The 27,751-nt window shown below is 41.9% G+C and overlaps 1 long non-coding RNA gene across 1 annotated transcript; it reads right to left on the bottom strand.

Annotated features, from left to right (window-relative positions):
- Positions 1–5,119: 5,119 nt before the first annotated feature.
- Positions 5,120–27,751, bottom strand: LOC132342278 (uncharacterized). The gene is made up of 3 exons (XR_009490593.1): positions 27,366–27,751; positions 6,292–6,390; positions 5,120–5,328 (listed from the first exon to the last, which is right to left on the bottom strand). It is a non-coding gene; the product is annotated as an uncharacterized lncRNA (long non-coding RNA).

The following is a 27,751-nucleotide window of genomic DNA, read 5'->3' on the forward strand; positions in this document are numbered from 1 at the left end:
TAAATTAGGAGTTTGGGACAGACATATATATACTGCTGCTACTGCTAAGTCACTTCAGTCGTGTCCGACTCTGTGCGACCCCATAGACGGCAGCCCACCAGGCTCCCCCGTCCCTGGGATTCTCCAGGCAAGAACACTGGAGTGGGTTGCCATTTCCTTCTCCAATGCGTGAAAGTGAAAAGTCAAAGTGAAGTCGCTCAGTCGTGTCTGACTCTTCACGACCCCATGGACTACAGGCTCCTCCGTCCATGGGATTTTCCAGGCAAAAGTACTGGAGTGGGTTGCCATTGCCTTCTCCGATATATATATTACTATATGTAAAACAGATAATTAATAAGAACCTACTGCATAGCACTGGGAACTCTACCCAGTACTCTATAATGGCCTATAGGGAAAGAAAATAAATGAATAAATAAATAATTTTTTTTAAAAAAATAGATGTATGTTTATGTATAACTGAATCAATTTGCTATAGAAAAACTAACCCAACAGTGTAAATCAACTATGCACCAATAAAAAAAAATTTTTTTAAGCAATCCAGACAGAAGTCCTTATGGGGGATATACTTGGGGGAATGACTATGTTCCAAGTGGGATTTAGCCCAGGATAAGGCATACGTCAGGGGTTCCCTAGGCACTCACAGACATGACCTGCTTCACTCCCCTCTGAACCAAGTGCCCGCACAGGCCCAGGGTGGCTTAGAGCCCGAGGATGTGGCTGGGCACAGCTTTGTCACCTCACCCAGGCTTCCATACCCCTTAACACTCCAGCTCCAGAGACATCTCCCTCCCTGGGCTCGCCAAACTCTCAGGGAATTATTCCCTATGGTCTTAGAGAAGTTAAAAATCTACTTTTCCTAGTGGATGTTTTTCATTTTAGAAGATGACTTGTATTGACCCAAATAGAAAAACTGGAGTGTGAAATTATTTGGGGCAGAAGACTCTTTTTCACTGCCTTTAGCCTTTCTTAGGTTCCTCTCCCCATTTCCCCCACTTACCCTATTTCTGAGCCAGAGGAGCACAGGTCCCCTGCTTACTGACACTCTAACTCTGATCTTTGATTTGCTGCTGATGCTATTGTTATCGCCGTTGAAAGTCACATCACTTCTTGCAGGAGTTCAGGAGATTTCTGCCTCATCTCTGCTACCCCTCCACACAACAGACAAGGTTCAAATGTGGAGCGTGGTTCTAAATGCAACTTACATTGCGGCCTGGAGCACAGACAAAATTCATCCAAGGTTTTGTGAGCTTATTGGGGTGGTACCTGTAACTCCACCTTTAGTTCTTCATACTTGTTGTTGTTAAGTTGCTAAGTTGTGTCCGACTTTTTGTGACTCCCTGGACTGTAGCCAGCCAGGTTCCTCTGTCCATGGTATTGTCCAGGCAAGAACACTGGAGTGGGTGCCATTCCCTTCTCCAAGGGATCCTCCTTACCCAGAGATCATATCCCTGTCTCTTCTATCTCCTGCATTGGCAAAGAGTCAGACATGGCTTAATGAATGAACAACAACAAATCTTGCATTCACTCTGATTTGTAAAAGAAGGCAACTGTCAGCAAATGTTTGAATTCACGACTAGGATCACGTCATGTGGGCTATACTCCTAAATCATCCTCCATTCTAGTGTTGACATGCTACCAAGCTGGAGGATCACTTGTTCAGCTTTGAGCTGAGAGACATAAACAGACATTTCTCAGTGGCGCATCTTATGTCAATAGTTCATATGTAGTGTTCAAAAGTGTCCAGTTCACTCTTAAGGAAAGGCATTCCAAATGGCTTGATCTGACTCACTATTTCACAAATAATTTGGAGAGTCTTATATTAAATAAACCAATCATATTTTATTCTACTGTGGAATTGTCCTCCAATTGGAAATATATTGTGTTGAAGTTTTCAATATCAGTACATGTTTGCTTCGTTTTAATAAGGAAAATACATTTTATTTTATGTTGCATATAAGCTAAGATTTCTTGGAATGCTATCATTAAAATTATTCCTTTTGAAAAGGCAAAATCCTATTTGGATGTCTCTCTCTCCTTTGAACAAAACTGCAAAGGGGGTTTCGGACAAGGTCTCAAGCCCTGCGTTAGGCAATTCACTGAGAAACAAACAACCCAAGTCTCAGTAGCTTGCGACAGCATTTATTTCCCATCCCATGTCTGCACCTGTGAATGGACTAGGACTGCAGTCCCATTCCCTGTGTCCTTCTTTTCAAGCACCTCAGATAAAGGCACAGCCCTATCCGGGAAATGCTCATTTTTAGGGCAGAGGCGAAGAACAAGAGGCAGTCACATTGGAAGCTTCTGTTCAAATATAGCATATGTGTCATTGGCTCATAGTCCATTAGTCCCCAGAAAAGTCGCATGGTCTAGCCCAACATCAATAAAACAGGAAAATACTCTCTGTCCAGGACAAGGGAAGAAATATTTGAAGACAATAATACAATCTATCACGGACCTTTCATGAATATTTACTTTCTTTCCCTTCTTACTCAAAATTACTCACCTGCTTGCAAGCAATACACCCAAAAAGTTGCATCCCATAATGGCTTTAGGTACTAGGTTGAAGATCTCACGGTAGTCTCTAAACCAGGCTTGAAACAACCCATACGTACCCACAGACAGTGGTGGAAGGGAACAGAATAGCTGCATTAAAAACCACCACTCAAAAAGAGGAAAGATGAGAAATATTTAGCCATCACTGGTATGCAGCAACTTTGAGAGTCTGCTGGGCAAACATCATGAGTCCCACCTTAGGGGAGGGAATATTCCGTGGGTCCTGCTACCCATGGGCAGCACCCTGGTCCCTCATTCTCTGTGACTCTGGACCCCATCCTCCAGGACACCTTCCATTAATGCTATTGGATGAATCTATGGAGGGCATTCTGGGCTTCCTAGGTGGGGCTAGTGGTAAAGAACCCACCTGCCAGTGCAGGAGACATAAGAGGCTTGGGTTCGATCCCTGGGTGGGGAAGATCCCCTGGAGGAGGGCATGGCAACCCTCTCCAGCATTCTTGCCTGAAGAATCTCCAGAGAAGCTTGGCAGGTCTATAGGATCACAAAGAGTTGGACACGACTGAAGCAACTTAGCACGCATGCGTGAAGGACGTTAGATACTCTACCACCCCAGATTTCTCAGCCTGCTTCTTGCCCAAATAGTCTCGAAATATCACAGTCTCTTTTAATGGTGTAGGACAGTGCTTTTGGCACTACAACTCTTTCAATGATCTTAACAAATTTTCCTCTCTTGGACTCCATTTCCATCTGCAGCTATCTCCACCACACTTATTTGATGGATGTAAGGTTTTCTCTAGCCTTAATAAACGGTGCTACAGGCTTGATCAGCTCTTCCAGAATCCTGTCTCTAGGAATTGTAGCCACTCCTGTAATTTCATCTCAGCCGGTGTCTTAATTAGTGGTTTTGGCTCAAAGTATTTCTCCATTTGACCTTTGACCAGTTGAAGATTAAAAACAGTCCCATTTTTCTACCCTAAAATCCCAGAATTTGAGCCTATTTTCTCTTTAGTTTCATCTTGCAAGTAGACCAGTTATTTTCTGGATTCATTTCATTTGTTAAATAGCCTGTCAAATGCAGCAAATAACAACTAACTCACACAAGGACAGTTCTGTTTAAACACCTTTCCACCTAAAGCTATAATAAGTTCATCACATAGGCTATCTGCCTCCCAAGTTATTGCTGCTGCAGAAGAAAAAAATTCTATTACATTGATCTGATCACTCTTTTTAGTTTCCAACAATAGTTTTTTTACACCACCTACAGCTTTATCTAGCAGTTGCCACCTATTTTTATTTTCCTGCAAAAGTACCCCACTCCTCATACCCATTTTTATATTACTCAGCTTGCTGCACAAAAAACAACCCCCAAACTCCAGTGGCTAGCAACAACACAATTCTTGCTGACTTCATGTGTCAGTAGGTGCCACTCAACTCTGAAAAAAAAGTAAAGTGTTAGTCGCTCAATCATGTCCAACTTTTTGTAAACCCATGAACTGTAGCTCGCCAGGCTCTTCTGTCCATGGAATTCTCCAGGCAACAATACTGCAGTGGGTTCTTCCCGACCCAGGGACCCAGGTATTTGGCATTGCAGGAAGATTCTTTACCATCTGAGCCAACAGGGAAGCTCTCAGTTGTGAATACTTTGGTTCTGTTTCATGTACTATCTTCACATTCAGGGACCCAGGCTGAAGGGGCAGCCACTATGCATAAAGTATGCATTCTTGAGACAGAAAGGAATAGCAAGAGGTATTAAATCACATTTAAAGCTTTTGCTTGAAAGTAGCATAGTTACCGGAGAAGGCAATGGCACCCCACTCCAGTACTCTTGCCTGGAAAATCCCATGGACGGAGGAGCCTGGTAGGCTGCAGTCCATCGGCTCGCTAAGAGTCCAGCACGACTGAGCGACTTCCCTTTCACTTTTCACTTTCATGCATCGGAGAAGGAAATGGCAACCTGCTCCAGTGTTCTTGCCTGGAGAATCCCAGGAATGGGGGAGCCTGGTGGGCTGCCATCTATGGGGTCGCACAGAGTCGGACATGACTGAAGCGACTTAGCAGCAGCAGCAGCAGCATAGTTACTTCTCACATTCCGTTGACCAAGTTCAGCATGATGGAATGGGGAAGTATTTTCTCCCAGGAAGAAGGTGGAGTAAAATGTTCAAATAACAATACCATCTACCACATACATTACTGATAAACAGAGTTGTAAAACCTCAGATTTGTGGATATACAAGACCAACCCCAGAAAATTAGTGCAATGAGCAGGATCTTTATGAGATCAATTATATACTCATAATTCTGAAAAATAAGGAAAAGAAACCAATGAATTACTTGGCTTTGTGTGTGCAACACCACAAAGATATGGTACCATAGTGATCAATATAACATGTTTCTATAAAACATGAAAGGAGAAGCATAAAGTTTCTTAATTTTGTACTTAATTTGTCTATTTTGTAAACCTAAAAAATTAGTGATGAAGTGTATTTTATGTATAGTTGCACAGGCAATCTTAATTTGCTAAATTTTTCCAGTTTACATTTGATGCAGTTAAAGACTTTGCATCACAATCAACGGGAGCTTTAGGGGGGGGTAAATCTGCCCAGAATCATGGGGGTGCTTCTTTTTATTTCTAAACAAATCACAAACCTTAGTAAATGCAGTTATTTTCATTTGAAAGCGAGCCCTGCTGGGCTGACGCCTTCAGAAAGATGAGAGGGTGAATAGTGCCCTCTAGTGGTGAGTCAAAGCTTTTCACTCGGAAATAGAACAATGTGGGATTTCCAATTTCCTCGTTTATGCTTCTTGATCTGGACCCTGAAATTGAAAAAGTAGAATTTTAGAAACATATCAGTAACATTCTAACGTTCCTTTCCCCTGTGCCTGAAACTTGTTTATTTGATATTGAGAAGTATCAGACAATTCAATACTCCTCACATAGTAATAAAAGATGCTATTTAATCTTACTCTCTAATCCTTAAGCTGTCACAAATGTATATTCAATTTTATTTTTAAGAATAAATAAAGTTTTTAATAACCCGGAGATTGAACTGGAGCAATCTGCAATTTAGATTTTGTTTTTATTGATTACCGGCCAATGTAATCACCAAGAAGAAATATCTAACAAGTTTCTAACTCCCGATATTTCCAAGATGATTACACATTTTATTAATCAAGGTCGCAGTCACCTCATTTTATTGGTGTCAATGAAACCCTGATGCTTTGTGTTAATTAAGAATCACCGAGGCAATGAAACAGATATTTTAAATGCTGCTGCTGCCGCCATTTATGTGTGAGCTCCGGGTGCCCTCTGCTGGACAAAACAAATAGTTGGTGAAAAAGCCGCTTCTGTTCAGTTGTGGTTCAGCTGTCCCCTGCTGAGTTTCTATTCGAGCTAAAACTCCATTAATAAAAAAAAAAAAAAAAGATATAAGCATTCAACTCATATAGAGATATGGGATAGGGCCTTATATTAAAATCCTGGAAGAAAAAGTCATTAAGGCTTTACTGTATCTACACGAATAATGTTCAGACACTGGACTTTTCTTCATTACTCAAATCTCATTTCAAATATGACTGCCTCTTGAGAAATTAGAAACTATTAGAAAACAAATGATGGTCAGATTCTTAATACTTTGTATCGACTTAATAGTGTAAATATAGAGTGAACTATATTCTTTTCAGAAATAAAAAAGTCATGGTCAGTATTCTAAAAGCTGACTTTTCAGCACTTAGACATATATTTCTTCTTTCCACTAACAGAGCTAGAATCTAACTTACATGATTTTCGTCCCCTGAAGAGGAATGCTCTGTTCAAGTGCTGGGGCTGGTCTGCTCGAGGGCTCTCTAAGGTACCAAGGCAGTGTGTCCACTGTACAGCTGAAAACGTCAACATTTACAGTTACCAGCTCAAGTTTTAGAGTTGAAAGTTAGCAATATGGTCTTGGAGTGAAGTGGGGGGTGCTATTTTTTTTTTTTTTTTTTTTGACATTCTGTAGTCAAAAAAAATGCTCTGGTATTGGCAGGGGCAATTCATTAATCCCATTGGTTAGACTTCTGTCGGAATGGGATCTTGCCCTTATAAAGCCTAGTCTGTATTATTTTTTTTTTTTAATTTCTCCTTCTCCTAGTCTTTCTAAGCTCTGAAAGACCTAAACTTATTTCCTGGAATTCCAGAAAAATCAATCTTTAAAAAGAAAATTAAAGAAACAGAATCTGTGTTCCCTGAACTCAGAAGCAAAACATCTTTTGTCTGCAAATAACTTTCTCTTGAGTATTATGAGTTGTACCAAAATATGAGATCATAAGCTAGTAGAAATGGAAAGTATAATGAACTTCCTCCATCAGCTGTTTTGTTGAGTTTAGTCGCTTTACAATGTTGTGTTGGTTTCTGCTATAGAGCAAACTGAATCAGCCATATGTATACACATATCCCCTCTTTGGGGGATTTCCTTTGCATTTGGCTCACCATATAGCATCGAGTAGAGTTCCCTGTGCTTTACAGTAGATTCTCATTAGCCATCCATTTTATACATAGTAATGTGCATATGTCAGTCCCAATCTCTTGATTCATCCTCCACCCCCGCTTCCTTCTTCGGTGGCCATGCATTTGTTCTCTACATTTGTATCTCTATTTCCACTTTACAAATGGGTTCACTTGCACCATCTTTCTAGATTCCACATATATCCATGAATATACAACTGCCATTAGTTTTTAACTATTTCATAGTGGTAAAGTATGAATAACATAATCTGAAATATGATTACTATTGTAGATGTCACTTTTCTGCCATAAAAATGTCACAGGTTTCTCCCCAGAATTCCTACGTTGAAGTCCTAAACCTCTCCCCAGTTCATCAGAATGTGACTGTATTTGGAGATGAGATCTTTGAGTTGAAAGAAGGTCACTAAGATGGATTCCAATACCACATGGCTGGTGTCCTTATAAAAAGAGGAGATTTTAACACAGTAACACACAAAAGACCACGTGAAGAAACGTGGAGAGGATGGCCATCTATAAGCCAAGGCAGGAAGCCTTGGAAGAAGTCAGTCTTGCTGAAACATTGATCTCAGACTTAACCTCCAGAATTGTGAGGAGATAAATTTCTACTGTGGAAGCCCCCCACTCTGTGCTACTTTTATGGCAGCCTTAGCAAACTGATGCAAGAGGTGAACTTGGCGTATTTCTGGTTCTATAAGGTCAGGACAGGGCTTCCAAAGCTGCTTTTAGCATTTTCTTCGAGTTTTTTTGCCTCATGGTTGATAATCAGCCAATACAGCTCCAAGCTTCAGGTCTACATCCAAGAGAGAAAAAGATGGAAGAAAATGCTCTTTCTATCAAAAACTAAAAGATGTGACTTATTATTTTTTACCTGGACTCTATTATGTCAAGTATCAGAAAACTCAAAGAAGGTTAAACCCAAAAAGCACTGGTTTAAGAATGAGAAAATTCAGGGATAATGCCAATTTCAGGCTGACCAGATTCACCGATCAAATGATGTTATCTGGAGTGAGTCTCCCTCTCTTTTTTAATCTATTTATTTTTTATTGAAGGATAATTGCTTTACAGAATTTGTTGTTTTCTGTCAAATCTCAACATGAATCAGCCATAGGTATACATATATCCCCACCCTTTTGAACCTCCCTCCCATCTCCCTCCCCTTACCACCCCTCTAGGTTGACACAGAGCCCCTGTTTGAGTTTCCTGAGCCATACAGCAAATTCCCATTGGCTATCTAATTTACATATGGTAATGTAAGTTTCCATGTTACTCTTTCCATACATCTCACCCTCTCCTCCCCTCTCCCCCTGTCCATAAGTCTATTCTCCATGTCTGTTTCTCCATTGCTGCCCTGTAAATAAATTCTTCAGTGCCATTTTTCTAGATTCTGTATATATGTGTTAGAATATGATATTTATCTTTCTCTTTCAGACTCACTGCACTCTGTCTAATAGGTTCTGGGTTCATCCACCTCATTAGAACTGACGGTATGGAGATTCCTTAAAAAAACTAGGAATAAAACCACCATATGACCCAGCAATCCCACTCCTAAGCATATACCCTGAGGAAACCAAAATTGAAAGAGATACATGTATCCCATTGTTCATTGCAGCACTGTTTACAATAGCTAGAACATGGAAGCAACCTAGAGGTCCATTAACAGAGGAATGGATAAAGAAGTTGTGGTACATACACACAATGGAATACTACTCAGCCATAAAAAGGAACACATTTGAAACTCTCTTTCGATTTTTCTTTTACAGTATTGCCTTTCCTCTCCTGCTTCTCAGAGATATTCATAGATATTCCAGGCTTTTTCCTCATGGCTACAAGATGGCTACTGTAGCTCTCACCTCACATTTTTTCAAGATCTGTCTAGCAAGAAAGAGTTCCTACCTCCTGTCATCCATGGGTAAGAAGACCTATGCTTCTTCCTTTGGCTCATCCTCCTGGCCTGATTATGAAGAATACTTCACACTGTTATCATAACCCAAGCGCTAAGAAGTCTGTGGTCACATAATAATGAGATGACCATCAACATTTTAAAGAGTAAATAACTCCTCTTTATTAAGCATATACTTTGTGCCAGGCTTGGTTCATCATCAGCTTGAATCATCACACAACTTAATGCAATAAAAATGTTATCTGACTTCAAAAATATTATCAAGTATTTATTTATCTTTAAATAACTAATCTTAAATTAGTCAAGTAAGTTGGCACAGATTGGTGAGGTAGAAAACAGAGCCAGGGATTTCATAAAGTTTCTAACTCTAGAATCTTCATCTTCGTCACCAGTTAGCTCCACTTGAATCCATATTGTTTTCACAAAGCATGAACAGCTGTAGCCTTTTTTCTCCATTTCAAGAACCTCCCCCTGCCATCTCTTCTGCCCACAGTCACCCAGTCTCTGCTTGCTAGGATTAAGCCTCTCCTCTATTCTTCAACTGAAAGGCTAATTGCTAACAAATAAATACTTGTCCCACCTTCCGCAGTCACTCTCCTTTTAGCAAAGAAAGACCTTCCCTTATTCAGCAAGGAGAATCATTTGAATTCTATGTAGTCACTCAACCTTTGCCCTTTACAAGCTTATCCATCTTTTTAAACTTCTCTGATTTTTTTCTTTTTCATCATGCAGTTTTACTTTCCTTGAAAAATAGTTAAGAGTCAGTCCTTAAAATATGCTGGTGATGCAAAACACTTGAAAATAAATAGACAGCAGTTCTACCACTAGATAAGGATCAAAATGAGGCCCTGTTTTATATTGTATTGCCTTCTTTTCACCAAAGATCTATTTTCAGTGCAGAGGTCCGGTGAGGTCAATAGCACCTCTGTGCTTAAATCAGAAGCTTGCTCGTTATTATCAGTGGCAAGCAGAGGGAGTATGACGCTGAGTGCAATTACAAAGAAAGTCGAAAGATATGCACCCTGTTTCTTTAGAGATAGAAAATCAAGAGGCTATACAATCATATTTGACAGATGCTGCTCTCAAGGCCACATCAGCTAGGAGGCATAATCTGGAAAATGAAATGTTAAAATGTAATTTAGCCTCATCTGAAGATTTGCAGGAGTTCTTTCTATTCTTCATCTGCACCCCCAACTTCTTTCTTAAGGAGAAGTGCTCTTCCTCTGACATCCTTAATAACTCTGTTGCTGCTGCTGCTGCTAAGTCACTTCAGTCGTGTCCGACTCTGTTCGACCCCAGAGATGGCAGCCCACCACGCTCCCCCATCCCTGGGATTCTCCAGGCAAGAACACTGGAGTGGGTTGCCATTTCCTTCTCCAATGCAGGAAAGTGAAAAGTGAAAGTGAAATCGCTCAGTCGTTCCTGACTCTTAGCGACCCCATAGACTGCAGCCTACCAGGCTTCTTTACCCCAGTACATAAACCTCATTGTATCACTGTTGTCATTTATGGAAGTGTGTGTGTGTGTGTGTGTGTGTGTGTGTGTGTGTGTGTGTGTGTAAACACGCTCGGTTTTTAGTCATGTCTGACTCTGTGACCCCAAGGACTATAGCCCCCCAGGTTCTTCTGTGGGATTTCTCAGGTGAGAATATTGGAGTGGTTTCCATTCCCTTCCCCAGGGAATCTTCCCAACCCAGCCATCGAACCCATGTCTCCTGTATCTCCTGCAATGACAGGCAGTTCTTTACCACTAGTGCCAGCTGGGAAGTATCCACCCCTGTAGACTGAGTGTTCCAGGAGTGCGGAGCCTACATCTTATTCATTGCTTTCCAAGCCATGCCTGGCACAGTGCCCAATAAGCAGCACTTAGTGCATGTCTGTGGTTTGAAGGGGGAAATGCTGCACAGAAACGGTGGCTAGTCCTCAGCGTCCTCTGTGAGCACTTCTCCTCCACCCACTGCTGCTGCTGCCGCTGCTAAGTCACTTCAGTCGTGTCCAACTCTGTGCGACCCCATAGATGGCAGCCTACCAGGCTCCCTCGTCCCTGGGATTCTCCAGGCAAGAACACTAAATGGGTTACCATTTCCTTCTCCAATCCACCCACTGAGACAGCATCAAATAAACTTCAAGAGAATCTCCCCCTCAGGGGACAAAGGTCCCTGCCTACCAATGCTGAAGTGAAAGGGGTTGCCAGGACTGTTTCCAAAAGTTTCTATACCAGTCTTGTCAACAATACATTTGATGTCAGGCTCTGAGATTCACTGGCTGAGATGACAACTTTCCAATGAGTAAAATTCTCAGCTGCTGCTTTGGGATTGTGTTTATTTGTTATTTGTTTCCTACTCCCCTGCCCTGGCACCCTGCCAAACCAGAGAGGGCGCTCCTTCCCCCTTCCTTTACTTCATTTGGGTGTGTGTCCTAAGTCACTTCAGTCTTGTCTGCCTCTGTGACTCTATGGAGTGTAGCCCACCAGCCTCCTCTGTCTTTGGGATTCTCCAGGGAACAGTACTGGAGTGGGTTGCCATGCCCTCCTCCAGGGGATCTTCCTGATCCTGGGATCAAACCCACATATCTTATATCTCCTGCACTGGCAGATGGGTTATTTACCATGAGTGCCACCTATACAGAGGCTGGCAAAGACCACATGAAGTACTTTCCACAAAACTCTTCTACCCAGAGATCCCTCTTCTCATCTTTGGATCATACATCTCCCCTTACTGGTTCTATAGGCAGAATTTTATTTGCAGTGCATATTTTACACTGGACAATTTACTATAAATAAGTAGGCATGGGAAGAATATGGGCTTCCCCAGAATATAGGCTTCTTTATTTAGCAATAAAGAGTCCACCAGCAATACAGGAGAGGCAGGAGATGCAGATTTGATCCCTGGGCTCAGAACGATCCCTAAAAAAGGAAATGGTAATCCACTCCAGCATTCTTGCCTGGAGATTTCCACAGAGTTGCCTGCCATGCTGCAGTCCATGAGGTTGCAGACTCGAGAATATGGATTATTCAAGACAATTACTAACTGTGGCAGGGTACCCTAAACCTGGATGGTAGGGGCTGTCAAAACTTGTTAGGAGGCTGTAAAGTGCATCTGAGATTTTTTTTCAGGGCAGAGCCCACCTTGTCCACTCGTGCCTGTCATGCTGCTTGGCACATGGTAGGCAATCAGTCAATATCTCCTGAATAAGTGAATGAAGACTCAAACGCTGCCTTGTAGTAAGGGTTCATTAAGCCTCAAATAACTATATTCACCCATATATAGTTTTTGAGGAAATTTGTGTCTACATGTTCTTGAGAATTCTGAAGGTAAGATCCAGAAGACTACATGATGATGGTTCAAGATCTCTGATCTTCAGTTCCTTGTAGGAACAGTCAGAAAGAAAGAAAGGAGGGAAGAAGGAAAGAAAGAAAGGAGGAAGGAAGGAAGAAAAAAAGGAAGGAGAGAAAGAAAGGAAGGAAGAACAAAGAAAGGAAAGGTGGAGGAAGGGAGGGAGGGAGGACGGAAGGAAAGGCAAGGGAGGGTGAAGCAGATTGATCTGGTAACAAAAAAAAATTAAAATTATATTTTAAAAAAAGATCATAGACTCTGAAACCAGACTGCTCATGCTAAAACTAAATCAAACACTTAGTAGCTCCATGACTTTGAACAAAGCCTCTCTGCACCTCTCCCCTTCATAATAGGCAGAGTAAAAATGATAGTGCACGTGACACAGGGTTGTATAAGGACAATTACATAAGTTACTATACGTAAAACACTTAGAGTTTTGCCTGGCAAATTGTAGGTACTCAACCAGAGTTTACAAATATTATAGTGTGTGAAGCTCACTCTGCACCCCACAACTGAGCTTAATTGGGTTTCATAAATGTTTTGTACATTAAATTATTGTGCAGAGAGGCTATCCCCTTGAGAGTGAAGGATGGAACTTTTTCATTAGTAGGAATAAAATTTTTCCCCATCTGTCATTGTTTTAAAAAGTAGTTACAGGACAAGAAAAGAAAACGCAAAGGGCAGGTCTTGATCTAGTCAACTGAAGAAATATTCAGTCACAATGGATAGCTCACTGTTTAACAATATTTTTTTAAGCTCGCTCGCACTCGCGCGCTCTCTCTCTCTCTCTTTTTGACCATGTCACACTGCATGTGGGATCTTAATTCCCAACCAGGGACAGAACTTGCACTCCCTGCCTTGCGAGCACAGTCTTAACCACTCAACAGTGGTTCTTAACCACTGAGGAAGTCCCCAGCTAACTGTTATGTTAGTCCCTAACACAAGAACAAATAGCCAGTAGTAATAAAAATAATAACTAACATTCATCTTTCTAACTGGATATATGTTTACTTCAATTCAACCTTATAAAGTAGGAACGATTACATGCGGAGGCTGCCCTCTGGCTGGAGAGCCAGCACCATGTACAGGATCCGTATTAGTCAGGGTAGGATCGGTTTTCTTGTGATTTAAACCCTCATAGGCTTAACACAAAATCAGTTTATTTCTCACTCACATTATGTGTCCCTTGGGATCAGCAGGAAACTCTGCTCCCCACACCTACCATTAGCTGCACAATTTGAAACATGCAGCTTCCTTATTGCTGCAGCAGCAAGGGGGGAAGTACATATGGGGCTTTCTGTGCTTCGGGCCAGGAGTGACCATGTCCTGTTTACTCAGCACTGCTGCTTCTTTGACGTGGGCCACACCTTAGGAATCTCTGAAATTTGGAGTGCCACGTCAGTGCCTGGGACTTGGCTAGGACTGGCAGTGTGGTCCAGGAGGTTCTCAACCCAGACCAGGACCTGCAAGGGCCCTAGCCCTCAATGCTCCTCTGGGAACTTTCTGACCCTGTATCACATACACGGAATCAACCAGATGTCCCAAGGAGCCCTGAGACCTGTGCCCATGGAAGCATCCTGGTACCATGAGTCTGGCTCTGGTTCCGGGAGGCCAGTCTGGTGCAGCAGACACTACTCCTGCTGGCCAGCAGGATCTTATACCAGATCAGGCTGCCGAAATGGTGATGGCACGTTCATTTGTGGTGATTCTCACTCACATTGGACAAAAATGTGTTCTGGGCTACCATCTGTTCCCCCCACCATCCCTTGGGCTTAAACATGTTTGAGCCTTAATGTCAGCTCTGTCTGTGTTCAGTTCACAATGCCATCTCCAGTGTATAGGACCCAAGCGTGACAGCAGGCATTCTTACTCTGTACCTCCCACTCTGACCTGCAGCACAGATACCACCCCTTTTGAAGGCTCTGTGTCACGTGACAGAGAGTCAGGAGGAAGGGATATATGTCTTTTTCAAGGGTAAACTTTTAGATCACTACTCCTTGATCTCAATGGACTTTTTCAATTGAGGTTTTCTTTTGCTTCCAATTATGGCAGCAATACCATATTCTTCTGAGTCTGTCTGAAGCAGTGCCAGACAAGGAACCAGACATTCCCTGTGTGAATGAGACCACTCCTCTCCTCTGCCCAGGGGCCTATCCTCCCTGCTGGTGTCAGTGTGTGGAATTCAGGGATGCTGTCAGCAAATATTTTGAAAGAGATCACATTCTAGAAATGCAAGGAGTGCATCCTTGAAGGCTGAAAAGAAGACATGGCTGGTAGGTGTGATGCAATTTACTTCCACCGTAAAATTTTAAACAGTACACTTAACATGACCAAAATTGAATTATCATTCACATTTTCTTTCATACAGGGTCCACACTTACATGTGTGGTCATCAACAGAAAAGCCTAGCAACAACCTTTGACAGAATCATTAGAAGCCAGTATTTAGAAGCAGCAGAATAGGTAATGCAGTGTCAGAAAAGATGGTGTAATCAGAATGAAACACAGGGAATTAGAGAAGCACAGAAGCAGAAAGATCTATATTATTTCAAGACAAAAAAGTTTCCAAATAGCCACAGCCTTGTAATAATGGTGGTGCCATCTTTTAGCCCCAGTGGGAGATATGAAATTAGCCAGAAATGGTGCATTTGATAATAAAGAAGTCCAAAAGATGGTTCTTGATCTTGAATGGAAAGAGATGGTGGCTGGACACTACAAAAACCTTTATTTTCCCTGATTGAACAATAATCAAATACATAGTTATTTCTTCTATAACCACTAGTCTCACTCTTCATTGATAAATAACTATACTTACATGACCCCATGACTGTGTAATATATATTTAGATTGAATTGTTTAAATAGGCAGGAGTCTTGAAAATAATTTTTGCCCAGGATCACCCCACACCCTGAGTTGATCCTGCTTCCATTCACAACCATTGATCAGAACTAATCCTGTGGCCTTACCCAACTGCAAGGGGAATAAAAGTATATCCTGAGAACCCAAAATAAGAGGAGAACCATATACGATAGACAGTAGTAATCGTTGACACAGGAACTGACAAGGATAGAGCTGACCTGGGTTTTCAAAGAATGGTCACGTTTTAGCAATTATAAGTTGCTCCCTATGGGCTTCCCTGGTGGCTCACTGGTGGAGATGTAAAAGACTAGAGTTCAATCCCAGGGTTGGGAAGATCCCCTGGAGAAGGAAATGGCAACCCACTCAGGTATTCTTATGCCTGGAGAATCCCATGAACAGAGGAAACTGGTGGGATACAGTCCATGGTGTCACAAAGGGTCAGACCCAACTAAGCGACTAAACAACAGCAAGTTGCTCCATGAGTTGCCATTTCCTTCTTTATCCCACAGCTGTTCTAAAGCCTCATCAAAAGTTAAGCCCTTGCCTACACTGTGCTGCACCACAGTCCCGTGCAGTGCTGAGAGCATAAATATGACAGAAGTCAGAGTTCCCAGGACTGCAAGAAGCAATCCGCAGGCGTATCAGCTGTAGCCTTGGACAGAGTGGAGATGAGGATTCCAAAGCCAGGCAACTAAGGAGACAAAGAAATGACAGAACGGATAGAAAAAGAATTGATACAGAAATTTCTAGATAATTTCCTACAGACACTAGAAGAAAGAAGAGAACCTCTAAGAGAGGTGTGAGGCCCTGATGGGGAATGGGACTGACAGTCATTATAAACTTCAGTACACTTGCCTCAAAGTATCTGAAATTCTACTATGAATACCTGTCTCCTCTTCAGACTTTTGGTCTATGGTTCAGTTCCTCAAACTTCCCTGGTGGCTCAGACAGTAAAGCATCTGTCTACAATGTGGGAGACCCGGTTTGAGCCCTGGATTGGGAAGATCCCCTGGAGAAGGAAATGGCAATCCACTCCAGTACTATTGCCTGGAAAATCCCATGGACAGAGGAGCCTGGAAGGCTACAGTCTATGGGGTCGCAAAGAGTCGGACATGACTGAGTGACTTCACTTTCACTTTCAGTTCCTCAAAGCTGGATGTGACACCTAGACTCTTTCACCTTTATAAAGGTAACTCCACTAAAGTTACAGTGGGCATCATAAATGTGAAGTTATGTTATCTTTTTCTGTGACTTTTACATTTTTTGAAAGATTTTTTTAAACTAAATGATGGCCTTTGAACTTTGATCATTAGGAATTCAAACAGCTGGTAAATAAGATATTTGGGGGTGAGGGAACTTCTTGGTCCCCCTCAAACCTCACATTTGTGTACTGCTTCATCAGGGTGGCACCGACTACATGCAGGCATCACAAGATGATTGGCAGCTTAGGTACTGATCCTGCCCCCATAGTATCAGATCTGTTCACCTTCCTTCAGAGCCTCGTTTTAGGCTTTAACATGGGCTTACTGATACTCTAGAGACACAGAGCAACATGCCTCAGTGGCACTGATGGCTTGGAGAAATTCAGGCCATCACAATAATTCAATGGAAAGTAACTCCTTGGATGAAAGGGAGAAAGGTGAGGGAGGAGGGGCAGGGAGCGCAAGACGGGAGAGCAAAGGAACTACTGCTGATGTCACGAAGCAAGGTTCGTGGGATGAAGTTCCACGGAAGGAAAAGCGAAGCTTGCATATTCAGGAGATTCCTGTATGTAAAAGTGAAATGTGTTGTAACAAGGGAATAAAAGTTAAATGGTTGGGGGGTGGGGGGACACATGAAATCAATAGACAGCAATGTCTGCAACTTTAAAATCTGCTATTTAGCTCCAAGTTCAAGTCTTATGACCAACAGAATTCAAGCATCCCTCTGGTACATAAAATCAATGAAGGGAAGAAAAAAATTCTGTTCTTCACTACAGCAAAATCAGCATGTGAAATTATCTTTGAAAAGTTTCGGGTCAGGCATAGTGTCCAAGAGGAAATGGGCTTGAGACCAACTCAGTGGAAAGACTGGTGATTGACAGAAGGTAGAATTTCAGGAGGTGAGTGAAGGCAGCAGAGCAAGTGTTCATTCATCTATTCAACATATTTGCTTTTTAATAACTTTTGGGGGGAGGCCGTGCTGCATCTTGGTGTGATGCACAGGCTTCTCTAGCTGTGCCATGTGGACTCCAGAGCACACAGGCTCAGTAGTTGTGGTGCACGGACTTAGATGCCCTAGGAAACATGGGATCTTAGTTCCCCAACCAGGGATCAAAACCACGTCCTCTGCATTGGAAGGTGGGTTCTTAACCACTGGACCACCAGTGAAGACTCCAACAGAATTTATTAAGTATCTGTTCGGCAGTATGCTAGATGGAAAATACATAGAAATATATAATATATAGCCTCTCTCTCAAGGAGCCTCTATGTGGAGTGGATGAGAGACTGACAGGTTAACTCTAATTATAATATAGTAGGGAAATCATGGAGAAGGCAATGGCACCCCACTCCAGTACTTTTGCCTGGAGAATCTCATTGGACAGAGGAGCCTGGTAGGCTGCAGTCCATGGGGTTGCTAAGAGTCTGACATGACTGAGTGACTTCATTTTCACTTTTCACTTTCATGCCTTGGAGAAGGAAATGGCAACCCACTCCAGTGTTCTTGCCTGGAGAATCCCAGGGACAGGGGAGCCTGGTGGGCTGCCATCTGTGGGGTTGCACAGAGTTGGACATGACTGAAGTGACTTAGCAGTAGCAGCAGCAGCACCAGGGAAATCATAGAACATAAAGAAGTATTGATCAACCTTATATAAACAATTTCTTCTGTTCATTTTCAGAACTACAGGAGTCCTTAAGAGTTCAGAGAATGAACTGTGTACTTCGGCAAGATATATGAGACTTCCCTCCCACCACCACTCAAAATCTCTCTCTCTGCCACCAGCTACCCCATTTTATTTGATAGAATTGTGTTTGCAAAAAGTAAATGACTTAGTTAATTTATGCTCTCATCTAATTCTGCATCTCTCATCAAGTATTCAAGTACTATCCTATAAGCAATGTTGCTGCAGAAACTTTATCAGAATACCATAGAGGAAATTATATTCTAACAGTAGGCTGCCAAAGATAATTTACAGAAGAATAGTATTGACTGTCAATTCCTCCCAATAAAATCTGTGGACCAGTAACTTTGATAGAATCTTTAAAATGGCTCAAAATGAGAAATTAAGGCAGAGTATTGGTAGGGTTTCAAGATCTTGGTTGAGTAGTTTTATGGTGGTCTTGCAAATGGAAACTGGTTGAAATTGGTCAGAGTTTTATCATTATTGTTATTATCATCCAAATGCCTCTACCAAGATGCATTGAGGTAGGGTGTCTTGATGGGCAAGCTATTAGTCCTGTTAAGCTGTTTCAATGATTAACTTTTCTTTTTTTCATGAGCAGGCATTTCTTAAAGCAGATAACCAAGTTATTTTTACCTGGTCCCAGCACTGATTAACATAAGAACAAGAAACAACATCTAGTCCCAGTATTATACAGTACAGAGACAAGAAAAATTTGATTGCAGTTCTTAGTAGTCACATAATTTCTTTTAAACATGTTCCCATTTAACAAGTAAAATTTCCAGGCTAAAAATGGATTAGAAGGACCATTATTCAAGTTAATACAACATCTATCCTGCCATTGTTAGCCACAGTGAATAATTAAAAATTAAATACAGATAAAATTAAGAAGTATAAATAAGGGGAGAGCACAAAAGTACTAACTTTTTTTAAAAGTCCAATATATTCCAAATACTCATCTGGACACAAGATTGTGATGAGGAATAAATGCAAAAAGATCGGTAGATATCACTAATCACCAATGAAATCTCTGAAGTACAAAAATAATCATAACACTTCACTTTCTATGAACACATATTTCTTCATCCAAATGTCCTAAAATATGATTTTTATTGTCTGGCCTCAGCTTCATCACCTACAATACTTTACTCTTATAATATACATAAAGTTCTTTCAACTATACCTGCTTTTTTAGACCTTTGAACACACTCTTGCTTCCATCTGCAGTGTCTTACTCTTCTTTCCCCAGCCACCTGGATAGTTTCCATTTATCTTTCAACAATGAATGTAAGTGGCACATATTTAAGAAAATGCCATGACACCGCCTGGTTATGTTCAGTGGTACTCCTCTTTGACCCTAAAGTAACCCATGAGTTTCTGACTCCCTACCAGATTTCACACTGGGTTATGTTTGCTATTCAGCTTGCCTCTAACATCTACTAAGAGCTAAGAACTATGCTTTCTTCATCCTGATATTCTTCCGTGCTTCGCAATATGACTTACACTTACTTTTTTAAGCTTTTATTTTGTATTGGGGTATATGGCACCCCACTCCAGTACTCTTGCCTGGAAAATCCCATGGACGGAGAAGCCTGGTAGGCTACAGTCCATGGGGTTGCTAGAGTTGGACATGACTGAGTGACTTCACTTTCACTTTTCACTTTCACGCCTTGGAGAAGGAAATGGCAACCCACTCCAGTGTTCTTGCCTGGAGAATCCCAGGGACAGGGAGGCCTGGTGGGCTGCTGTCTCAGGGGTCGCACAGAGTCAGACACGACTGAAGCGACTTAGCAGCAGCAGCAGCATAGCCAGTTAACGACGCTGTGACAGTTCCAGGTGAACGTCAGTGGAACTCAGCCATCCATATCCATGCATCCATTCTCCCCCTAACTCCCTCACATCCAGGCCACCACACGACATTGAGCAGAGTTCCATGTGCTATACAGTAGGTCCTTGTCAGTTATCCGTTTAAAACATATCAGTGTGTACATGGCCATCTCAAACTATGCTTATTTTTATTAAACTATTTCTACTGAATGTAGTTGGAGAGTTTAAACCTATATAAAAGGATATTGACCAAAATGGGTTTAAGTGAATCCTCATATTGTAGTAAATATGCTTTGCATGTGTGCTTTATATTTTGAAAAATTTTCCAAATTATTTCTTTAAAAGATACTATGGAACTTTCTGAATTGTCATAAACCAAATGGAAAAGTATTGATTTGAGAATACTGAAGTTTACTCCTTATGCCTATCATGCCTTAGCCCACAGGGCTCTTTGTCAATCCAGAACAGTCAATTCTAATTAGGGAAAATTCAGATATTCAGCCTACCCAAGCAAGGGAAATGACAATATCCAATTTGGAGGATAAGTCTCTCGAGCTTCAGGAAATATTATCAAGGCTAAGCAATCAATACACTGACAGTAAAAATAAAGACACACTGAGAACCACAAACCAGACCTCGAGTAAAGGACAATTGCTAGATAAGATTGCCCAGGAAGTAATCATAAAAGATTTTGTACCAATCTCCCAGTAATATCTTAGAGAATTTAGTCCATTAGACATAGCTAGACAGCCACTTTCAGTCCTATTAATTATATATGAAATATTTTTAAATGACAACAAACATGCACCTATAATTATGAAACAACTCACATCCTCAGGTTTAGTGGTGTTAGGTTTTATCTTTAAAAGCTCTGTAAAGTCTCTTTGTGTGCCGTGTGTGTGTGCTCAGTAATCTCCAACTCCTCATGAGCCCGTTGACTGTAGTCTGCCAGGCTCCTCTGTCTGTGGAATTTTTCCAGGCAAGAATACTGGAGTGGGTTGGCATTTCCTACTCCAGGGCATCTTCCTGACCCAGGGATTGAACCCACATCTCCCGTGTCTCCTGCATTGGCAGGTGGATTCTTTACCACTAGTGCCACCTGGGATGCCCTGTAAGGTCTAATGAGGGTGAATACTTTATAGCCACAGATAACTTACCTGTCTTCACTTTCCTCGGCCCTAGTCAGCTCTGGGCCTTAGTGCCCTTCATCCATAGGCTCACTTCTGTCTGATTCAGCAAGAAGACATGAGCAGAGAAAGAAATAACATCTGAAATCTGGCATGAGTCCAGGTGTGGGAGATCAGGCTCTGTCCTCACTGGCCACATGCCCAGTCCATTGCCAATCGTCCACCTCAGATCCCGAGTAGCAGCCCTATGTTCTGTAGAAACAAGAGTCTTTCCTGGAACCCCAGCCCACTTTCAGGAGTCGTTACAATTCACGGGCCTTGAGAACACTTGATTACCAGGAGTGTTCTTTTGGATGCTATCTACACACTGAAGGCTCACCTAAAACTTCACTCCATGAAACATCATTGGATACTGTTTTAGGCAGCTTGGGCTGCTATAGCAGAATGCCACAGACTGGATTCCTTGAACAACAAAAATGTATGTCACACAGTGGAGGCTGGAAAGCTCAAGATGAGGGTAATAACCTTTTAGGTTTCCGGTAAGAGCTCTCTTCCTGCCTTGTCGATGGCCACCTTCTCAGTGCATCCTCCATGGAAGAGAGAAAGAGTGAAAATGGACTCTTTGGTGTTTCCTCTAACAAAGACACTGATCCTCTGGATCATTACCCCATCCTTATGACTTCATTGTATAAGTCATCAGTTCAATTCAGTTGCTCAATCATGTCTGACTCTGTGACCCCATGGACTTACACAGCCCATGGAATTCTCCAGGCCAGATTACTGAAGTGGGTAGCCTTCCCCTTCTCCAGAGGATCTTCCCAACACAGGGATTGAACCCAGTTCTCCCGTATTGTAAGCGGATTCTTTACCAGCTGAGCAACAAGGGAAGACCTTGTAAGTCATAAGGTAACCTTAATTACCTCCTCATAGGCCTTTTCCCCAAACCCAGTTACATTGGGGATTAGGACTTTAGTATATGAATTGGGAGCAGCAGGGCATAATTCAGCCTGGAGAAGATATAAACACTAATCTAAATCTAAATTAAGCCTAGTTATCTAAGTACAATCAACAACAATAACAAAGCAACAACGTCTACTATTTATTAAAGGCTTACTTTCACAAAACTATTTCTAATTTTTAGAATAATATTACTTTTCCCTACTTTGTAGCAGAGGGAGTTGAAGGCTTGAGGTGTAAAAGCCCTAATCAAGGCCATACCACTACAAAAGGACAGAGTTGGAACTCAAACCCATATCTGTAGGAATTCAAAGTCCCAATGTAATGTGTCTACCATGACTTCTTAGGTAGAAACTATAATTCAGATCACTGATCAAGCTTCAGTCCCAGTGTCTTCCCTTTCCCCACCTGCCTGAACTGTGATCAGTAGTTTGCCTCATAGACACACCTGAGTTTTGATAATTATGGAGATGATAGCAAGTCAATCAAAATGTCTATTCAATACCTAAGATCAGGCACTCGGTAGAGCACTAGATTACTTCTTAAATATCTACACATGGCTGAAAAGACTAATTTAGAACCAACAGATTCAGATGGTACTTTGGTTACTGTAATCAAATTTTGCAGCGATCTGCCTCTTTGATTCATGCTCTTATTTAAAATTCTGCATTGCTCTTTATGATATACCAGCTGTTAAACTGCCATCACATCCATCTTCCTCTATCTTTGGCTTCCCAGCACAGCATCCATTTATTCTTTAATTCAAAATACATGATTGAACCTTGAACAACACAGGTTTGAACTGTGTGGGTCCACTTATACAAGGACTTTATCCAACAGTGAATACTACAGTACTTCATGAAATGGGGTTGGTTAAATCTGGGTTGCAGAACCATGGATACTGAGGAACCACAGATATAAAGGGCCAACTGAAAGTTACATGTGGCCTTCCCAGGTGGCTCCAGTGGTAAAGAATGTGCCTACCAATGCGGGAGATGTAAGAGATATGAGTTCGATCCCTGGGTCAGGAAGATCCCCTGGAGGGAGGGTATGGCAACCCACTCCAGTATTCCTGCCTGGAGAATCCCATGGACAGAGGAGCCTGGTGGGCTACAGCCCATAGGGTCACAGAATTGGATCTGACTAAAGTGACTTAGCACACACACAGGTAAGTTATATGTGAATTTTTGAGTGCGTGGAGGACCAGCACTCCTAACCCCCAAACCCCCACATGTTGTTCAAGTCTCACCTGTACTTACTGAGCCCCTACTAGCTGTCAGGCATGTGGGATACATGAGAGAACACAACAGATAGTATCCCTGCCATCATGCTAATATGCTAGCATATGGGAACAGAAACTAGTAGCCACACTAAATAAGCAAAATATATAATGTGTAGAAATTATAACACAGCCTATGGAAAAAGAAAGGGCAGCACAAGGTAAGGGAGATCAAGAGCATGAGAGGAGAGGGTCATGGTAAACCTCTCTGAGAAGGAGGCATGGTCAAAGATATAAGGAGATGGCGCATATCTGAAGAAGAGCATTTCAGACACAGCAAACAGTAAAAACTTTGAGTGAAAACAGGTCTAGGAATGACTGAGGAAGAGCAAAGAGACCAGCATGGCAGGAGCCCAGTGAGCAGGAGAAAAGTCAGAGAGTTAATGGAGCACCAGATAATGAAGGGCCTCTGGCCATTGTAAGGGTTTTCATTTTTTACACTGAATAAATCAGAAAATGATTGCAGGATTCTGAAAGGAGCAACAATCATGACCAAACTCATATTTTTAAAGGATAATCATCATCCTGGCTTTTATATAAAGGACTGATTTTAGGGGAGCAAGAATAAAAGCAAGGAGGCCAGTTAGGAGGTCTTTGCAATTATGTCGGGCAGGTGGGTTGTGGGGGGCATGGTGATAGTGGTGGTGGTGATGATGGTGGTGATGGTCGTGATGGTGCTGATGATGGTGGTGATGGTGCTGATGATGGTGGTGGTGGTGGTGATGGGGGGAGAAGTGGTTAGATTCTGGGCATATTTTAAAAAAAAGAGATGCCTCATCACATGGATCCAGCTCTGCCAGTTCTTGAGCCAAAGGACAAGAAGCATGTCAACAGACTTTGACCTCAATGCAGGACTTCCCAGGTGGTGCTAGTTTGTAAAGAACCCACTTGCAAATGCAAGAGATGTTAAGAGACATGGGTTCGATCCCTGGGTGGGGAAGATTCCCTGGAAGAGAGCACAGTAATGCACTCCAGTATTCTTGCCTGGAGAATCCCATGAACAAAGGAGCCTGGCAGGCTATAGTCCATAGGGTCTCAAAGAGTCAGACAAGACTGCAGGGACCTAGCACACATGCAGGAGGTGGGGTATGTAACATAGAGTCTAACATAGTAAGCACTTATTACTCACCAGTCACACTAAGAGTTCACCTAGTAAGATAGAAAACTAAAGCACAGAAACATTAAATGATTTTAGTTAGTAAGCAGAAGAACTAGGATTTGAATCCAGAACAACTTGAACTGGAACCCTCACACATCACTTCTCATACAGCCTTGCTGGTTAAGGTACACTTATAGACTTGAGATCTGGTGACTCAGGGACAAATACCTGGAGCTGACGCACCAAAGGTGGATCACAGTAACCTCTAAACTGCAGCAGTCCCTAACTCACCACCAAGGCAGCAAATCCATAATAAAGCAGTGACAACTAATGAACTTGATTCTGAAATGAATGAATCTCTTGGCACAAGGTGATTCTGTATGGGATGACAGCTAAGTAGAAATATGGCTGCTGCTGCTGCTGCTAAGTCACTTCAGTCGTGTCCAACTCTGTGCGACCCCATAGACAGCAGCCCACCAGGCTCCTCCGTCCCTGGGATTCTCCAGGCAAGAACACTGGAGTGGATTGCCATTTCCTTCTCCAATGCATGAAAGTGAAGTTGCTCAGTCGTGTCTGACTCTTGGAGACCGCATGGACCGCCACCTACCAGGCTCCTCCATCCCTGGGATTCTCCAGGCAAAGTACTGGAATGGTTGCCATTTCCTTCTCCAAGAAATATGGCAGTTTTACATATTATCCTACTTCTTCAACAGTATATACATTGTGATTTAACACTTCTGTAATGATTGGGGACAACATCATGAAACTTCACTAGAGCACTGGGTTCCAGAAAGCAGAACTGCTTATGCCATCTGGCTTTGGGGAAGGTTTGGGTATGATTCTTTGTTAAAAGAATATTTTGAAGTTTGAAATGAGAAAAAGAGACTAAGTGGCTGGAAGAATATGAGCACTGTTTTTGCAGCATAGCCTCAGGAGAGATAAAGTGAATTGATTCAGAGTACAGTTAGGCTTTTGGGACTGCATTTCTGCTTCTGAGAAGGAGGAAACAAAGATGAAAGAGAAGAGGCTGACATGGGTGCTGCTCTCCTATGAATGGCATTTTCCTGTAAGGGAACAAATCCAAATGTGAGGTCAGAAAAACTCAAGTGAGCACCCTACCCTGCTCCAAGCTAAGGCATGTGCTTATAGATTCCCAAGCTCACTTTTCATAAACATCCAGAGTTCTTCATGCCCTCAATGCTTTTAAGTCTTCCAAGTAACCTCTTATTTTGAACTAGAAATCATATTTTTAAGTGAATTTTTAAATATAATCATGGTGCACTTCACTGCTGTAATAGGTAGAATTCGGGATAGTTCCCAAAATATTCCCATCCCTCTCCTTGTATGCAAACTTTCTCCCAGTGACTCAATCAGACACTCATCTGGTGCTGCTGTTGAGAAGTATGCTGCTGCTGCTGCTGCTGCTAAGTCGCTTCAGTCGTGTCCGACTCTGTGCGACCCCATTGACGGCAGCCCACCAGGCTCCACTGTCCTTGGGATTCTCCAGGCAAGAACACTGGAGTGGGTTGCCATTTCCTACTCCAATGCATGAAAGTGAAAAGTGAAAGGGAAGTCGCTGAGTCCTGTCTGACTCTTCGCGACCTGATGGACTGCAGCCCACCAGGCTTCTCCGTCCATGGGACTTTCCAGGCAAGGATACTGGAGTGGGGTGCCATTGCCTTCTCCGGTTGAGAAGTATACAGGGATAATAAAAGTCCCAAATCAGCTGACCTTAAGACAGGTAAATATCTTCAATGGGCCTTCAGTAGGCCTGACCTAATTAGTTGAGGCTGTAAAAGGAATTTGTCTCCTCCTGGTGAAAGAGGTTCAAAGACGGGGTAGGGTGGGGGTTTGGTGCAACAGAAATTCTTTGTTTCTCATTTTGAAGATGGGGGAAGCCAAATGGCAAGGAATGCAGGTGGTTTCTAGGAGCTGAGAGCAGTCTTCAGCTGACAGCCAGTAAGAAAACAGGAAAAAAGTCCTATAACCACAAGGAACCAAAGTCTTCCAACAACCTGAGATCATCCCCAGGTCCTCCAAAAGTAACCCAGTCTGGCCAGAACTCTGATTTCAACCAGTGAGACCCAGAGCACAGGCCACCTCCATGCCATGCCAGACTTTCTACACACAGAACTGTGAATTGCTAAACGGGGATTGCTTTCCTCTGCTGAGCTTATGGTAATCTGTTACAGAGATAAAAAACTAATACAATTGCTAAAGGTACATTTTAGAAAATAAATCACTAGTAGAACTATTTAAGATGTGATTAATTCATTGGAAAAAAACCTTTCTTCACAAGGATACTTTCCTTCATCTTCATCATCTATCAGAAGTTAATATTTCCTATTTTGGCATTTCTTAAAGCAAGCTATGTCTTACCTATGTGGTTGCTAAGTGCGAATCATAAGAGCTAAGTTTTATTATGAAACTTAGTCAGAATCAACTAGCAAAGAAAACAATTCTAAAAATGATTTCAGTAAATATGTTACAAATTAATTAATATGAAACCATCTGTGAATAAATTAGTCTACCCCTCAGTAGTTTCTGATAGATCTCATTATTCAAAATATCTCCCATTTTTCTTACTTGCTAATGAAGTTTATGCCACTTAAACTTTAAAAAGTAATTATTAAATCATATTATCAACAATATCTACTTTTCTACATATAATCCATATATATATTTAAACATTTTTAAAGCCTCTGCAGAACTCGAAGGAAAAAAGCTATATTAAAATATAACATCATAGTTTTTAAATGTAAAGAAATTCTAATTTGTATTTTGAGAATTTTAATCAGAATACAGGCTTTTCAAAATTCAAAACATTTCAACTTTAAAATGTTGATTTTCGGCCACGGGCGGCAGGCGGCGGGTGGGGCCGGAGGCGGCGGGAGTCCCGGCTGCGAGCCGTGCACCTGAGAGGCGACGCTTAAAAAAAAAAAAAAGTTGATTTTCATAGAATAACTAGAACAATGTATATATACTAAAAATATTATTTAATATACCCCCCAAAATCCTATCCTTTCATATTTAGTACAAAATATTATAATAATACTCATATAAATAAAGCCTATATGTTCCCTCATACCTGTTGTTTCACAGGTAGCAGCAAAAACAAAAGTATTCAACTGTGACCTAGCGCTTCAGGGACAGGCAACTGCTGTTGCCAAGAGACTGAAACATCAGAGGCAGAATCTGGATTCTGGAATCGTGACTCAGTAAGATTTCTGGCACTTGCTGGATGTTAAAGGAATTTAATTGCCAGGGAAAACACAAACTTGACCAAGAAGGTCCTGTGATGGCTCAACTCCTAAAGCAATTCCCAGTCTTTATAAACTTGCCAGGAAAGTATTCAGCTAAAGCAGTAAAGCCCTAATGAAATTAGGCAGACTATTGACTACACCTGACAGAATTTCACTTAAGCAATAAAAAGGTATTTGGGGGCCACGTCAGCTACAAAGTCCAGAAGTTACA

Source organism: Bos taurus, chromosome 15 (assembly GCF_002263795.3).
Source record: "Bos taurus isolate L1 Dominette 01449 registration number 42190680 breed Hereford chromosome 15, ARS-UCD2.0, whole genome shotgun sequence".
NCBI classification, from domain to species: Eukaryota; Metazoa; Chordata; class Mammalia; order Artiodactyla; family Bovidae; genus Bos; species Bos taurus.